The following is a 16,142-nucleotide window of genomic DNA, read 5'->3' as shown; positions in this document are numbered from 1 at the left end:
GTATCGCTTCTCGGCCTTTTGGCTAAGATCAAGTGTAGTATCTGTTCTTATCAGTTTAATATCTGATACGTCCCCTACCCGGGGACCATATATTAAATTGCTTTTTGCAACAGGGAGATGGAAAAGGGGCTTGCCCCGTCCACTCCACGCATCGACCTGGTATTGCAGCACTTCCAGAAACGGTGCACCCCACTCCCTCAACGTGTTGAAAACAGACCACGTAGGACGTGTCTCTAATGTGCCCTCGCCTTGATTTCTTGTTTTCGCCATGCTAGCGTGCAAATTGCGTATGTGTTGACTGAGCCCCTCTACCAGGTGCGCATTTCTAATAGTCATGCGCTATGGCATCATTTACACACTTGCCCAACTTCTCTTTTTGGAACTTTGGCCGTGTTTGAACTTTTCGCCACTGTCTGGCACTTTCCTTTTGAGGACCTGTTACATGCATCTCACTGTAAAATGAATTGAACCGGTACCTGTTGAGTGAGACCACTAGCTGCCAGTTCAGTCAGATGAATAGATCCATTCCCCCAACGTGAAAATCCACTCTGCATAATTTCTGCCGCTGTTTGCCACAGTCGGGTCTGTGCCGATATGTCAAAAGAAAGGCAAACACTCTTCATATGGTTGCGCTTTTATTTATAATATTATTTTCTTCTTTCCTTTAGTTTCAAACAGAGAAGCATGTGGATATATTTTTAACAAAGTGTTGTTCACACTCCAGACCAATAGGTGGCAGCAGCGGGCGGATCACGCCGTGTCTCTAATGTGAGGAGACAGGCCTGTTTTTTAGTCTTTCCGCTGACTTTTTTCTTTTAAATGCAGATCAAACAACACTTGATTGCAGTGTCATTTATCTTTGTCTGGTGTGAACTCACTTAGGTTTTTGCCTCATTTATTGGCGATCAATGGACAGCCTGGCCATGTTAGCTTAGCTTTTACTATGGATATACAGCATGGCGTGATGAGATATGTGCCCATTTCTCTCAAGTAAAATGTGAACAAGTTTTGTTCAGTCTCACTACAAAAGTGTCTCTTGTATATTAGCGTCCTGTAGATTATCAGAGCCTTTATAGTGTGTGGTTCTGGACTGGTCATTGCTATACATTGCCAGCACCATCACCTATCATCGTATGACCGTGAATGAGGCCCCTGTGTGTGAGGTGTACAAGTCATACTTACCTGGCAGGAGAGATACCATGATCAAGAAGGTGGTTCACCCAGGGCGAGGCTCGGTCACTGCACTCCGATTGAGCTGACCTCTGCGAATTCCCCAAATGTGGGAATCTGGACTGCATAATTTCTGGTAGTGGGGGACTGCGTTCGCGCTCTCCCCTGATGTGCTTGTTTAATGCAACCAACAGCTGTGGCAGCATATGGCACTAGAGAACCGCGTGCATCAAACGCCATTTCACGCTCAATCACAGGCTTTGCCCTTGCCCGTTGTGTCAGAGCAAGTCGGTACCGCATCACTTCACATCTGTGCCACTACTGAAGAAGCAAAACAAGCTCCTATGATATTGTTATATCTTCACACTCAGTCATTTAGAATAATATGTGGGTTGCAACTGATGCCCCCGCCCACCGTATTAAAAGTGGGGCATTTTTCAGTGAAACGCGTCAAGTCACAGTGGCAGCGGCTCTCCGTTGTTAATATAAAGACAGTCAACGAGTAGAGACAAATCTTAAATTGTTTACTTTAGTTTGCAGATATTTATGATGGATGCACTGTATGTTTTGAAATCTTCTGAAGGTTGACAACATGCCGAAAAAAACACAGCAGATTACGACCAGTCGGCGCGAGAGACCGTGCTGTGACTCCCTCCTTTTCCGCTGACCCATTGGCAGTATCACTTTTCGGCCCGCGTTAACTCCCATAACCTTTTGTAATAAAAGTCTGCGATCGGATGCATATTTGTGTTGCCCATCAGTCATAAAACATCGAACTTCACGTTCACAGTCTGCCGTGTGTTTTTGTAGCGATCGAAATCATATTGAACCCGCGAGCTAGAGTCTCAATGACGAGACTGAGTCTCCCACTTCACTCAGCAGTCAGTATCGCTTCTCGGCCTTTTGGTTAAGACTGCGATCGCCTCCAGTTTGTGGAAAACTCTTGCCTGTCTGTGGCATTGGTTTATACACTGTTTGGAGGATATATTACCCTCTTTCTTTGTGGAAATTATTTCAGCTGATATTAATAGTTGAGACACTTACACAAAGGAAGACATTGGCCCAGAGGATTGCTAGCCTGTACTCTGTTCATGAAACATCCAGACCAGGTCAACAGGGAAAAGGCAAGTGCGCTTCTTAATTAGTTATTTATTGAACTGTTTTACCTGTCTTTAGCCATTTTAAGTAGCATTTTACAGTGTTTTAGTGTCTTTTATTTGTAGTGTGTGGTGCCTCCACCATGTCGGCTAACTATGCTGGCATGCGGAGGCACCACAGTGTCCGCTTTATACTCAGTGAGGTTGACGGAAAGCCCATGGTTATGTCAAGGCTTGATTTTTCAAGGAAACTGATTCAGAGAACCCTAAACTTCAAGCCTGATGACATAAACTGTATTGTGACTTTGCCGTCCAACAAAGGATTTGACGTGAGCTTTCATTCTGCAATTGCATTAAGAGATTTCTGGACACGATATGAAAATGAAAAGACACAGTTTTCTGCTTTCACTGTTGAAAAACTGACTGACAATGCCTCTAAAACGGTTATTGTCAGAATGTTCAATGAGACAGTGAATGCAGACGATATTTGTTTGTGGCTGGGCAGATACTGCACTGTGAAAGGCCAGGCTACCAAGGTGAGAGATGAGGATGGCATCTGGAATTGCGCTTGGAGGATCCCCATTCAGCAATGGCAGGACCCCCAAGGCTTCCAGGGCCTGAAACAGCTACCACCAATGATAGTTCTGGGTAACAACAGGGGCTACATCCATTACCAGGGCCAGCCCAAGCTCTGCCGCAAATGTGGCGAACATGGGCACCTGGCAGAAGCATGCAAGCAGATCATTTGTGGGAAATGTAGAGAAATTGGACACACTTTTCAGGAATGCACCAACAGCAGAAAGTGCAATCTCTGTGGAGAAACTAACCACCTCTTCAGAGACTGCCCCAAGTCTTTTGCCAACAAAGTAAAAGCCACAAAGCAAACAGAAAACGGACAGAATGTTGAACAGTTAACAGAGCTAATTGAAGATGCTGGGCTGGAAAATTCAAATCTCCCGCCAAATCCTGTGATTGGCGAGCAGGGATCAGGTGAGGCGGGAGAAGGGGAGGGGCCTGCAATCGCCCCACCAGTGGAAAGTGTTGAAGAGGATGGGGTGATGCAGGCAGAGGGCAGAACTAGCACCGAACAGGAAACTGATAGCGAGGATGCCACCCTCCCCAATGCCCAGCAGGCCAAGAGGCCTATATCAGAATTGTCCTCTGACTCCCCTGCGGTGACAGAGAAGAAGGGAAGAGCTGGGGACTACTCAGACAGTTCATCTGTGGAGGAACCCAGAGTCTTCCCTTCCGATTCTCCAAATGAGGCCTCTTTCTTAACCATAGCTCTGCAATCAACCCCTAAGGACTCAAAACTCAACGCAACCCTGCGTCAGAGACCAACTCCAAGAGTCCGAAAGGGAAATGGAGTTCACCCCCCTCACTTTTCACCCATAGAAGTGAAGGAAGAACTCCATTCACATGAATGTGATTAACTGTCCTTGTTTTTAATACCTTTTAGCCTTTTAGGATGTCATACTTGTTATTTTTAACCATACTCATGACTCTCACCTTCTCAACTATTAATGTGAGAAGCGTAAAGTCGAGAGTTAGAGCTCAGACTGTTTTATCCTTTCTTAACACTTTTAAGTCAGATGTGTTTTTAATACAGGAGTGTGGCCTACCGTTTTTAAACCACTATAGAGAGTGGGAGGACTTATGGCCAAATCCATCAATCTGGAGCGGATCCAACGCAAATAAAAATGACGGAGTGGCCATTTTAATCAAAAACCCTCTCGTCTTGGTGAAGGGCAGCACTGTGGTGAGAAGCGGTCGGGCACTTTTAGCACACTTGACTTTTATGGGAAAGGATTTTAACGTCTTAAATGTTTATGGTTTTAATGAAAAAAATGACAGGTATGACCTTTTAAAAGACTTGCAGTCCCACATGCTAGGTAGGGCACCTTTAGTTGTAGGGGGAGATCTTAATTGTATTTTAAACAGGAACGATAGGAAAAGAGCAGGAGGAGATTTTAAAATTGACAAAACATCGGTTTTATTACAGGACATATGCAGGGATTTTAAACTCTTGGACTGCTTTAAAACCATGCATCCTAGAGAGGAGGGCTTCACCTGGGTCAGTGGTGATGGCACCAGAGCCTCTCGCATAGATTACATTTTATCCCGTGATTGCCCACCAACCGATGCTAGATTAACACAGGTGTTCTTTTCCGATCACGCAATGCTATCCTGCACCCTATCACTACCTTCTGGTGTGACTTCAGGAAGTGGTCTGTGGAAACTCAACTGCTCCCTTTTAGAAGATAGGGAGTTAGTTAGGCAGTATAGGGAGCAGTACAGTGAGTGGCAGACCCTTCAAGACTTTTACGATACACGTGCACACTGGTGGGAAATGGTTAAGGGACGGACCCAGACTTTCTTTAGACAGGCAGGTAAGAAGAAAAAAGATAGGGACGACAGACGCATGTTGGGACTGCAAAAACGACTCCAGAGATATTTTAACCTAAACCTACAAGGGATGGATTTTAATGAAGAAATAAAACAAGTTAAAACAGAGATGTCGATATTAGCAGAAATCAAAAGCAAAGGTGTCATTTTAAGAAGCAGGGAAAGGGAGATAGAGGAAGGGGAGAAGTGCACAAGATATTTTTTTAAGAAAATTGTAAATAAAGGGGGAAACATTTTAAAACTAAAGACAGAAAATGGGTGCACAGCGGAAACAACAGGAGAAATTAAAACAACTATAGAAACATTTTATAAAGAACTATACAGTGAAAAACCTGTGGAAACGGACACCATAACTGAAGTTTTAAAATTCATTGAACACAGAGTTGAGGACAGTGTGCTTTTAACCCAAGATTTTACACTTTTAGAGTTGAACAAAGGTCTTAAGAGCTTTAAAACAGGAAAGTCACCAGGACAAGACGGGCTTCCCTTGGAATTTTACTTGACTTTTTGGGACATTTTAGCACCTGACTTACTTGCTGTTTTTATGGATTTTGAAAGACTCGACCGACTTCCTGACAGTTTTAGAATAGGGATAGTAACCCTACTCCACAAAGACAAAGACAAGACTGACTTGAAGAACTGGAGACCTATAACGCTTTTAAATCTGGACTGTAAACTTTTTAGCAAACTCTTATCATCTCGAATGACTTTGTTTTTAGATGACTTGATTCACCCGGATCAAGCCTGTGCCATACCGGGGAGGAGGATCACCGACAGCCTCCTACTGATCCGAGACACCATCTGTTATGTGAGAGACAGAAACATCCGGCTAGTAGTTCTAAATTTAGACTTTGAGAAAGCCTTTGATCGGGTCTCGCACCAGTACCTTTTCCAGGTACTGCAAAAAATGGGGTTTCCAGAGAGATTTATAGCTTGGGTGGGGTTGCTGTACCGGGGCATTACCAGCAAATTCGTTGTTAATGGGCATCTGACAAAAGCAGTGAATATAAACTGCGGCGTCCGTCAGGGATGTCCGTTATCTGCCCTCCTCTATGTTACTTGTATCGAACCACTGGCACAGATCTTGAGAAGGGACAAACGAATCACTGGGGTTAGAGTACCAGGGAGCGGGGGACTGGACACAAAATGCATTTTATATATGGACGACATTAATATCTTATGCACTGACCTTTTATCTGTCAACAGGACACTTGACTTGACTGACTGGTTTGGACGGGCTTCTGGGTCAAAGCTTAACAGGAGCAAGACCCAAGCCCAGTTTTATGGACCCTGGGAAATGACTGAGATGACAAGACTCCCCCTGACTGTGACCCAGACTGACCAGAGGATACTCGGGGTCAAATTTGATAGGGAGGGGGGAGGGGAAACTAATTGGCCAGACATGGTAGGGAAAGTTAGGCAGAGACTGGGGTACTGGAGACTTAGGGGACTGACGATGGAAGGAAAGGTTTTAATCATCAAAGCAGTGATTTTACCTTTGCTTTTACTTACCAGTTCTGTTTTTATCCCACCTAGAAAAGCAATATTGGACCTTGAGCGTGCCATTTTTTATTTCCTGTGGGGGTCAAAGTGGGAACGACTAAAGAGGGACATCATGAAGAAGCCAAAAGAAAAAGGAGGAAAAGCAGTGCCGGACCTACACTTGTTTTTAGGAAGCAGATACACCACACTTCATATCACAGCCGCTACAGCCCCATCCAGAAACCCCAAGACAGCAGCAATGACACGGTTCTGGATGGGGACCTACCTCAGGAAAATCAAGATTTTAACCAGTGATCTTAAAGTGCCTGTGTCCTTTAACTTACCACCAGCTTATGCTGTTATCCAGTCCTTTCTATGTTGTTTTAATCTTGAGCAGGAGGAGTTGCAAATTTTATCTAACCAACGCTCTCTTATCTCTGTTGTGCAGGAGCGGGAACCAGTGAGTCCAGTGCGCTGGCTCACATTTGGCGAGCCATCATCAGTTTGGCGCAACGTGAACCATTCCGCTCTCCCAAACAGACTCAGCGGCCTGACTCTCCGGGTGAGGCAGGTGGGAAGGAGCTTCAGGGTGGGGATCTCCTCTGAGCACCAGGACAGGATCCCGAGAGACCAAACTGTTTGGGGGAGCGGAATGAGTTACCCTTGGTAGGGATTCTTTCCGCTCCTGCACTGCAAAGGACAGAAGACATTTTAACTTTTGCACTCCCCTTTACAGACTTTTATTGTGGACACTCGACACATTGGACATTCATTGAAGAAACGCTTTTATGTAAACCTTTAACTTGTGACAATTTTATCTGTAATATTTCTTAAAAGATTTTTTTTTTAATCGTTTAAGCTTGGTTTTTTACAGATTACATTATTTATCATTGTTTTGTCACTTTTATAACTTAAAATTGTATGCTTTAAACATTTGAAGGTTTATGTAAAACGTCTGATATAAGTGTCAATAAAAAATTTTCAAAAGAAAAAAAAATCTGTTCTTATCAGTTTAATATCTGATACGTCCCCTACCCGGGGACCATATATTAAATTGCTTTTTGGAACAGGGAGATGGAAAAGGGGCTTGCCCCGTCCACTCCACGCATCCACCTGGTATAGCAGCACTTCCAGGAACGGTGCATCCCCTCCCTCAACGTGTTGAAAACAGACCATGTAGGTCGTGTCTCTAATGTGCCCTCGCCTTGATTTCTTGTTTTTGCCATGCTAGCGTGCAAATTGCGTATGTGTTGACTGAGCTCCTCTACCAGGTGCGCATTTCTAATAGTCATGCGCTATGGCATCATTTACACACTTGCCCAACTTCTCTTTTTGGAACTTTGGCCGTGTTTGAACTTTTCGCCACTGTCTGGCACTTTCCTTTTGAGGACCTGTTACATGCATCTCACTGTAAAATGAATTGAACCGGTACCTGTTGAGTGAGACCACTAGCTGCCAGTTCAGTCAGATGAATAGATCCATTCCCCCAACGTGAAAATCCACTCTGCATAATTTCTGCCGCTGTTTGCCACAGTCGGGTCTGTGCCGATATGTCAAAAGAAAGGCAAACACTCTTCATATGGTTGCGCTTTTATTTATAATATTATTTTCTTCTTTCCTTTAGTTTCAAACAGAGAAGCATGCGGATATATTTTTAACAAAGTGTTGTTCACACTCCAGACCAATAGGTGGCAGCAGCGGGCGGATCACGCCGTGTCTCTAATGTGAGGAGACAGGCCTGTTTTTTAGTCTTTCCGCTGACTTTTTTCTTTTAAATGCAGATCAAACAACACTTGATTGCAGTGTCATTTATCTTTGTCTGGTGTGAACTCACTTAGGTTTTTGCCTCATTTATTGGCGATCAATGGACAGCCTGGCCATGTTAGCTTAGCTTTTACTATGGATATACAGCATGGCGTGATGAGATATGTGCCCATTTCTCTCAAGTAAAATGTGAACAAGTTTTGTTCAGTCTCACTACAAAAGTGTCTCTTGTATATTAGCGTCCTGTAGATTATCAGAGCCTTTATAGTGTGTGGTTCTGGACTGGTCATTGCTATACATTGCCAGCACCATCACCTATCATCGTATGACCGTGAATGAGGCCCCTGTGTGTGAGGTGTACAAGTCATACTTACCTGGCAGGGGAGATACCATGATCAAGAAGGTGGTTCACCCAGGGCGAGGCTCGGTCACTGCACTCCGATTGAGCTGACCTCTGCGAATTCCCCAAATGTGGGAATCTGGACTGCATAATTTCTGGTAGTGGGGGAAAATTTTTTTATTGACACTTATATCAGACGTTTTACATAAACCTTCAAATGTTTAAGGCATACAATTTTAAGTTATAAAAGTGACAAAACAATGATAAATAATGTAATCTGTAAAAAACCAAGCTTAAACGATTAAAAAAAAATCTTTTAAGAAATATTACAGATAAAATTGTCACAAGTTAAAGGTTTACATAAAAGCGTTTCTTCAATGAATGTCCAATGTGTCGAGTGTCCACAATAAAAGTCTGTAAAGGGGAGTGCAAAAGTTAAAATGTCTTCTGTCCTTTGCAGTGCAGGAGCGGAAAGAATCCCTACCAAGGGTAACTCATTCCGCTCCCCCAAACAGTTTGGTCTCTCGGGATCCTGTCCTGGTGCTCAGAGGAGATCCCCACCCTGAAGCTCCTTCCCACCTGCCTCACCCGGAGAGTCAGGCCGCTGCTGCTTTGACCTTTTCCTGTGTAGCTCCGACTCCTTCATCCGAATGGGCAAGACCGAATGGTCTTCTTTGTGGCTGCGTCCTAGGCCTGCCACCTGCAGCTTCGGCCTCTTTGACCATTGCTGCGGCCATTCGGATCGCAGCCGCAGGGGGGATCTGCATGTGCTTTCTTGCCAGCAAGTTTCTGGAGGTCCATATGGCGTATTTGATGGCGGCCAGGGTGAGCCACTGTTTGGCGAAGTCACAGGTTGGAATGTGTTCTTGGCTCACCCCATACATTACCAACGGTGCTGTGAGGACCTCCCTTGCTGGCAAGTACGGGAATTTTAAGGAGTCGGCTGTTGCCCACTGGTCTACGGCAGCACTGCACTCCCAGAGCAAGTGCCTCACCGACTCAGGCGCGCCACAACCAAGCAAAGGTAAAATCACTGCTTTGATGATTAAAACCTTTCCTTCCATCGTCAGTCCCCTAAGTCTCCAGTACCCCAGTCTCTGCCTAACTTTCCCTACCATGTCTGGCCAATTAGTTTCCCCTCCCCCCTCCCTATCAAATTTGACCCCGAGTATCCTCTGGTCAGTCTGGGTCACAGTCAGGGGGAGTCTTGTCATCTCAGTCATTTCCCAGGGTCCATAAAACTGGGCTTGGGTCTTGCTCCTGTTAAGCTTTGACCCAGAAGCCCGTCCAAACCAGTCAGTCAAGTCAAGTGTCCTGTTGACAGATAAAAGGTCAGTGCATAAGATATTAATGTCGTCCATATATAAAATGCATTTTGTGTCCAGTCCCCCGCTCCCTGGTACTCTAACCCCAGTGATTCGTTTGTCCCTTCTCAAGATCTGTGCCAGTGGTTCGATACAAGTAACATAGAGGAGGGCAGATAACGGACATCCCTGACGGACGCCGCAGTTTATATTCACTGCTTTTGTCAGATGCCCATTAACAACGAATTTGCTGGTAATGCCCCGGTACAGCAACCCCACCCAAGCTATAAATCTCTCTGGAAACCCCATTTTTTGCAGTACCTGGAAAAGGTACTGGTGCGAGACCCGATCAAAGGCTTTCTCAAAGTCTAAATTTAGAACTACTAGCCGGATGTTTCTGTCTCTCACATAACAGATGGTGTCTCGGATCAGTAGGAGGCTGTCGGTGATCCTCCTCCCCGGTATGGCACAGGCTTGATCCGGGTGAATCAAGTCATCTAAAAACAAAGTCATTCGAGATGATAAGAGTTTGCTAAAAAGTTTACAGTCCAGATTTAAAAGCGTTATAGGTCTCCAGTTCTTCAAGTCAGTCTTGTCTTTGTCTTTGTGGAGTAGGGTTACTATCCCTATTCTAAAACTGTCAGGAAGTCGGTCGAGTCTTTCAAAATCCATAAAAACAGCAAGTAAGTCAGGTGCTAAAATGTCCCAAAAAGTCAAGTAAAATTCCAAGGGAAGCCCGTCTTGTCCTGGTGACTTTCCTGTTTTAAAGCTCTTAAGACCTTTGTTCAACTCTAAAAGTGTAAAATCTTGGGTTAAAAGCACACTGTCCTCAACTCTGTGTTCAATGAATTTTAAAACTTCAGTTATGGTGTCCGTTTCCACAGGTTTTTCACTGTATAGTTCTTTATAAAATGTTTCTATAGTTGTTTTAATTTCTCCTGTTGTTTCCGCTGTGCACCCATTTTCTGTCTTTAGTTTTAAAATGTTTCCCCCTTTATTTACAATTTTCTTAAAAAAATATCTTGTGCACTTCTCCCCTTCCTCTATCTCCCTTTCCCTGCTTCTTAAAATGACACCTTTGCTTTTGATTTCTGCTAATATCGACATCTCTGTTTTAACTTGTTTTATTTCTTCATTAAAATCCATCCCTTGTAGGTTTAGGTTAAAATATCTCTGGAGTCGTTTTTGCAGTCCCAACATGCGTCTGTCGTCCCTATCTTTTTTCTTCTTACCTGCCTGTCTAAAGAAAGTCTGGGTCCGTCCCTTAACCATTTCCCACCAGTGTGCACGTGTATCGTAAAAGTCTTGAAGGGTCTGCCACTCACTGTACTGCTCCCTATACTGCCTAACTAACTCCCTATCTTCTAAAAGGGAGCAGTTGAGTTTCCACAGACCACTTCCTGAAGTCACACCAGAAGGTAGTGATAGGGTGCAGGATAGCATTGCGTGATCGGAAAAGAACACCTGTGTTAATCTAGCATCGGTTGGTGGGCAATCACGGGATAAAATGTAATCTATGCGAGAGGCTCTGGTGCCATCACCACTGACCCAGGTGAAGCCCTCCTCTCTAGGATGCATGGTTTTAAAGCAGTCCAAGAGTTTAAAATCCCTGCATATGTCCTGTAATAAAACCGATGTTTTGTCAATTTTAAAATCTCCTCCTGCTCTTTTCCTATCGTTCCTGTTTAAAATACAATTAAGATCTCCCCCTACAACTAAAGGTGCCCTACCTAGCATGTGGGACTGCAAGTCTTTTAAAAGGTCATACCTGTCATTTTTTTCATTAAAACCATAAACATTTAAGACGTTAAAATCCTTTCCCATAAAAGTCAAGTGTGCTAAAAGTGCCCGACCGCTTCTCACCACAGTGCTGCCCTTCACCAAGACGAGAGGGTTTTTGATTAAAATGGCCACTCCGTCATTTTTATTTGCGTTGGATCCGCTCCAGATTGATGGATTTGGCCATAAGTCCTCCCACTCTCTATAGTGGTTTAAAAACGGTAGGCCACACTCCTGTATTAAAAACACATCTGACTTAAAAGTGTTAAGAAAGGATAAAACAGTCTGAGCTCTAACTCTCGACTTTACGCTTCTCACATTAATAGTTGAGAAGGTGAGAGTCATGAGTATGGTTAAAAATAACAAGTATGACATCCTAAAAGGCTAAAAGGTATTAAAAACAAGGACAGTTAATCACATTCATGTGAATGGAGTTCTTCCTTCACTTCTATGGGTGAAAAGTGAGGGGGGTGAACTCCATTTCCCTTTCGGACTCTTGGAGTTGGTCTCTGACGCAGGGTTGCGTTGAGTTTTGAGTCCTTAGGGGTTGATTGCAGAGCTATGGTTAAGAAAGAGGCCTCATTTGGAGAATCGGAAGGGAAGACTCTGGGTTCCTCCACAGATGAACTGTCTGAGTAGTCCCCAGCTCTTCCCTTCTTCTCTGTCACCGCAGGGGAGTCAGAGGACAATTCTGATATAGGCCTCTTGGCCTGCTGGGCATTGGGGAGGGTGGCATCCTCGCTATCAGTTTCCTGTTCGGTGCTAGTTCTGCCCTCTGCCTGCATCACCCCATCCTCTTCAACACTTTCCACTGGTGGGGCGATTGCAGGCCCCTCCCCTTCTCCCGCCTCACCTGATCCCTGCTCGCCAATCACAGGATTTGGCGGGAGATTTGAATTTTCCAGCCCAGCATCTTCAATTAGCTCTGTTAACTGTTCAACATTCTGTCCGTTTTCTGTTTGCTTTGTGGCTTTTACTTTGTTGGCAAAAGACTTGGGGCAGTCTCTGAAGAGGTGGTTAGTTTCTCCACAGAGATTGCACTTTCTGCTGTTGGTGCATTCCTGAAAAGTGTGTCCAATTTCTCTACATTTCCCACAAATGATCTGCTTGCATGCTTCTGCCAGGTGCCCATGTTCGCCACATTTGCGGCAGAGCTTGGGCTGGCCCTGGTAATGGATGTAGCCCCTGTTGTTACCCAGAACTATCATTGGTGGTAGCTGTTTCAGGCCCTGGAAGCCTTGGGGGTCCTGCCATTGCTGAATGGGGATCCTCCAAGCGCAATTCCAGATGCCATCCTCATCTCTCACCTTGGTAGCCTGGCCTTTCACAGTGCAGTATCTGCCCAGCCACAAACAAATATCGTCTGCATTCACTGTCTCATTGAACATTCTGACAATAACCGTTTTAGAGGCATTGTCAGTCAGTTTTTCAACAGTGAAAGCAGAAAACTGGGTCTTTTCATTTTCATATCGTGTCCAGAAATCTCTTAATGCAATTGCAGAATGAAAGCTCACGTCAAATCCTTTGTTGGACGGCAAAGTCACAATACAGTTTATGTCATCAGGCTTGAAGTTTAGGGTTCTCTGAATCAGTTTCCTTGAAAAATCAAGCCTTGACATAACCATGGGCTTTCCGTCAACCTCACTGAGTATAAAGCGGACACTGTGGTGCCTCCGCATGCCAGCATAGTTAGCCGACATGGTGGAGGCACCACACACTACAAATGAAAGACACTAAAACACTGTAAAATGCTACTTAAAATGGCTAAAGACAGGTAAAACAGTTCAATAAATAACTAATTAAGAAGCGCACTTGCCTTTTCCCTGTTGACCTGGTCTGGATGTTTCATGAACAGAGTACAGGCTAGCAATCCTCTGGGCCAATGTCTTCCTTTGTGTAAGTGTCTCAACTATTAATATCAGCTGAAATAATTTCCACAAAGAAAGAGGGTAATATATCCTCCAAACAGTGTATAAACCAATGCCACAGACAGGCAAGAGTTTTCCACAAACTGGAGGCGATCGCAGTCTTAGCCAAAAGGCCGAGAAGCGATACTGACTGCTGAGTGAAGTGGGAGACTCAGTCTCGTCATTGTGACTCTAGCTCGCGGGTTCAATATGATTTCGATCGCTACAAAAACACACGGCAGACTGTGAACGCGAAGTTCTATGTTTTATGACTGATGGGAAACACAAATATGCATCCGATCGCAGACTTTTATTACAAAAGGTTATGGGAGTTAACGCGGGCCGAAAAGTGATACTGCCAATGGGTCAGCGGAAAAGGAGGGAGTCACAGCACGGTCTCTCGCGCCGACTGGTCGTAATCTGCTGTGTTTTTTTCGGCATGTTGTCAACCTTCAGAAGATTTCAAAACATACAGTGCATCCATCATAAATATCTGCAAACTAAAGTAAACAATTTAAGATTTGTCTCTACTCGTTGACTGTCTTTATATTAACAACGGAGAGCCGCTGCCACTGTGACTTGACACGTTTCACTGAAAAATGCCCCACTTTTAATACGGTGGGTGGGGGCATCAGTTGCAACCCACATATTATTCTAAATGACTGAGTGTGAGGATATAACAATATCATAGGAGCTTCTTTTGCTTCTTCAGTAGTGGCACAGATGTGAAGTGATGCGGTACCGATTTGCACTGACACAACGGGCAAGGGCAAAGCCTGTGATTGAGCGTGAAATGGCGTTTGATGCACACGGTTCTCTAGTGCCATATGCTGCTACAGCTGTTGGTTGCATTAAACAAGCACATCAGGGGAGAGCGCGAACGCAGTCCCCCACTACCAGAAATTATGCAGTCGAGATTCCCACATTTGGGGAATTGGCAGAGGTCAGCTCAATTAGAGTGCAATGACCGAGCCTCGCCCTGGGTGAACCACCTTCTTGATCATGGTATCTCCCCTGCCAGGTAAGTATGACTTGTACACCTCACACACAGGGGCCTCATTCACGGTCATACGATGATAGGTGATGGTGCTGGCAATGTATAGCAATGACCAGTCCAGAACCACACACTATAAAGGCTCTGATAATCTACAGGACGCTAATATACAAGAGACACTTTTGTAGTGAGACTGAACAAAACTTGTTCACATTTTATTTGAGAGAAATGGGCACATATCTCATCACGCCATGCTGTATATCCATAGTAAAAGCTAAGCTAACATGGCCAGGCTGTCCACTGATCGCCAATAAATGAGGCAAAAACCTAAGTGAGTTCACACCAGACAAAGATAAATGACACTGCAATCAAGTGTTGTTTGATCTGCATTTAAAAGAAAAAAGTCAGCGGAAAGACTAAAAAACAGGCCTGTCTCCTCACATTAGAGACACGGCGTGATCCGCCCGCTGCTGCCACCTATTGGTCTGGAGTGTGAACAACACTTTGTTAAAAATATATCCGCATGCTTCTCTGTTTGAAACTAAAGGAAAGAAGAAAATAATATTATAAATAAAGGCGCAACCATATGAAGAGTGTTTGCCTTTCTTTTGACATATCGGCACAGACCCGACTGTGGCAAACAGCGGCAGAAATTATGCAGAGTGGATTTTCACGTTGGGGGAATGGATCTATTCATCTGACTGAACTGGCAGCTAGTGGTCTCATTCAACAGGTACCGGTTCAATTCATTTTACAGTGAGATGCATGTAACAGGTCCTCAAAAGGAAAGTGCCAGACAGTGGCGAAAAGTTCAAACACGGCCAAAGTTCCAAAAAGAGAAGTTGGGCAAGTGTGTAAATGATGCCATAGCGCATGACTATTAGAAATGCGCACCTGGTAGAGGAGCTCAGTCAACACATACGCAATTTGCACGCCAGCATGGCGAAAACAAGAAATCAAGGCGAGGGCACATTAGAGACACGTCCTACGTGGTCTGTTTTCAACACGTTGAGGGAGGGGGGTGCACCGTTTCTGGAAGTGCTGCAATAACAGGTCGATGCGTGGAGTGGACGGGGCAAGCCCCTTTTCCATCTCCCTGTTCCAAAAAGCAATTTAATATATGGTCCCCGGGTAGGGGACGTATCAGATATTAAACTGATAAGAACAGATACTACACTTGATCTTAGCCAAAAGGCCGAGAAGCGATACTGACTGCTGAGTGAAGTGGGAGACTCAGTCTCCTCATTGTGACTCTAGCTCGCGGGTTCAATATGATTTCGATCGCTACAAAAACACACGGCAGACTGTGAACGTGAAGTTCGATGTTTTATGACTGATGGGCAACACAAATATGCATCCGATCACAGACTTTTATTACAAAAGGTTATGGGAGTTAACGCGGGCCGAAAAGTGATACTGCCAATGGGTCAGCGGAAAAGGAGGGAGTCACAGCACGGTCTCTCGCGCCGACTGGTCGTAATCTGCTGTGTTTTTTTCGGCATGTTGTCAACCTTCAGAAGATTTCAAAACATACAGTGCATCCATCATAAATATCTGCAAACTAAAGTAAACAATTTAAGATTTGTCTCTACTCGTTGACTGTCTTTATATTAACAACGGAGAGCCGCTGCCACTGTGACTTGACACGTTTCACTGAAAAATGCCCCACTTTTAATACGGTGGGTGGGGGCATCAGTTGCAACCCACATATTATTCTAAATGACTGAGTGTGAGGATATAACAATATCATAGGAGCTTCTTTTGCTTCTTCAGTAGTGGCACAGATGTGAAGTGATGCGGTACCGATTTGCACTGACACAACGGGCAAGGGCAAAGCCTGTGATTGAGCGTGAAATGGCGTTTGATGCACACGGTTCTCTAGTGCCATATGCTGCTACA

General features: G+C 44.5%; 5 non-coding genes and 1 pseudogene across 5 annotated transcripts; 4 read left to right on the top strand and 2 right to left on the bottom strand.

Annotated features, from left to right (window-relative positions):
- Window positions 1-2: 2 nt before the first annotated feature.
- LOC144463264 (U2 spliceosomal RNA) lies at window positions 3-193 on the top strand. The gene has a single exon (XR_013491405.1). It is a non-coding gene; the product is annotated as a U2 spliceosomal RNA (small nuclear RNA).
- Window positions 194-1,174: 981 nt separating this feature from the next.
- On the top strand, window positions 1,175-1,338 carry LOC144463124 (U1 spliceosomal RNA). Its single transcript, XR_013491266.1, has one exon. It is a non-coding gene; the product is annotated as a U1 spliceosomal RNA (small nuclear RNA).
- A 5,790-nt stretch (window positions 1,339-7,128) lies between these two features.
- LOC144462910 (U2 spliceosomal RNA) lies at window positions 7,129-7,305 on the top strand (annotated as a pseudogene).
- Window positions 7,306-8,285: 980 nt separating this feature from the next.
- On the top strand, window positions 8,286-8,449 carry LOC144463151 (U1 spliceosomal RNA). The gene has a single exon (XR_013491293.1). It is a non-coding gene; the product is annotated as a U1 spliceosomal RNA (small nuclear RNA).
- A 5,665-nt stretch (window positions 8,450-14,114) lies between these two features.
- On the bottom strand, window positions 14,115-14,278 carry LOC144463119 (U1 spliceosomal RNA). The gene has a single exon (XR_013491261.1). It is a non-coding gene; the product is annotated as a U1 spliceosomal RNA (small nuclear RNA).
- Window positions 14,279-15,259: 981 nt separating this feature from the next.
- LOC144463292 (U2 spliceosomal RNA) lies at window positions 15,260-15,450 on the bottom strand. The gene has a single exon (XR_013491433.1). It is a non-coding gene; the product is annotated as a U2 spliceosomal RNA (small nuclear RNA).
- Between the last annotated feature and the right edge of the window lie 692 nt (window positions 15,451-16,142).

Source organism: Epinephelus lanceolatus, chromosome 4 (genome assembly GCF_041903045.1).
Source record: "Epinephelus lanceolatus isolate andai-2023 chromosome 4, ASM4190304v1, whole genome shotgun sequence".
Classification (NCBI taxonomy): domain Eukaryota; kingdom Metazoa; phylum Chordata; class Actinopteri; order Perciformes; family Serranidae; genus Epinephelus; species Epinephelus lanceolatus.
Note: the sequence above shows the minus strand (reverse complement) of the source record. Positions and strands in the feature narration are given on the sequence as shown.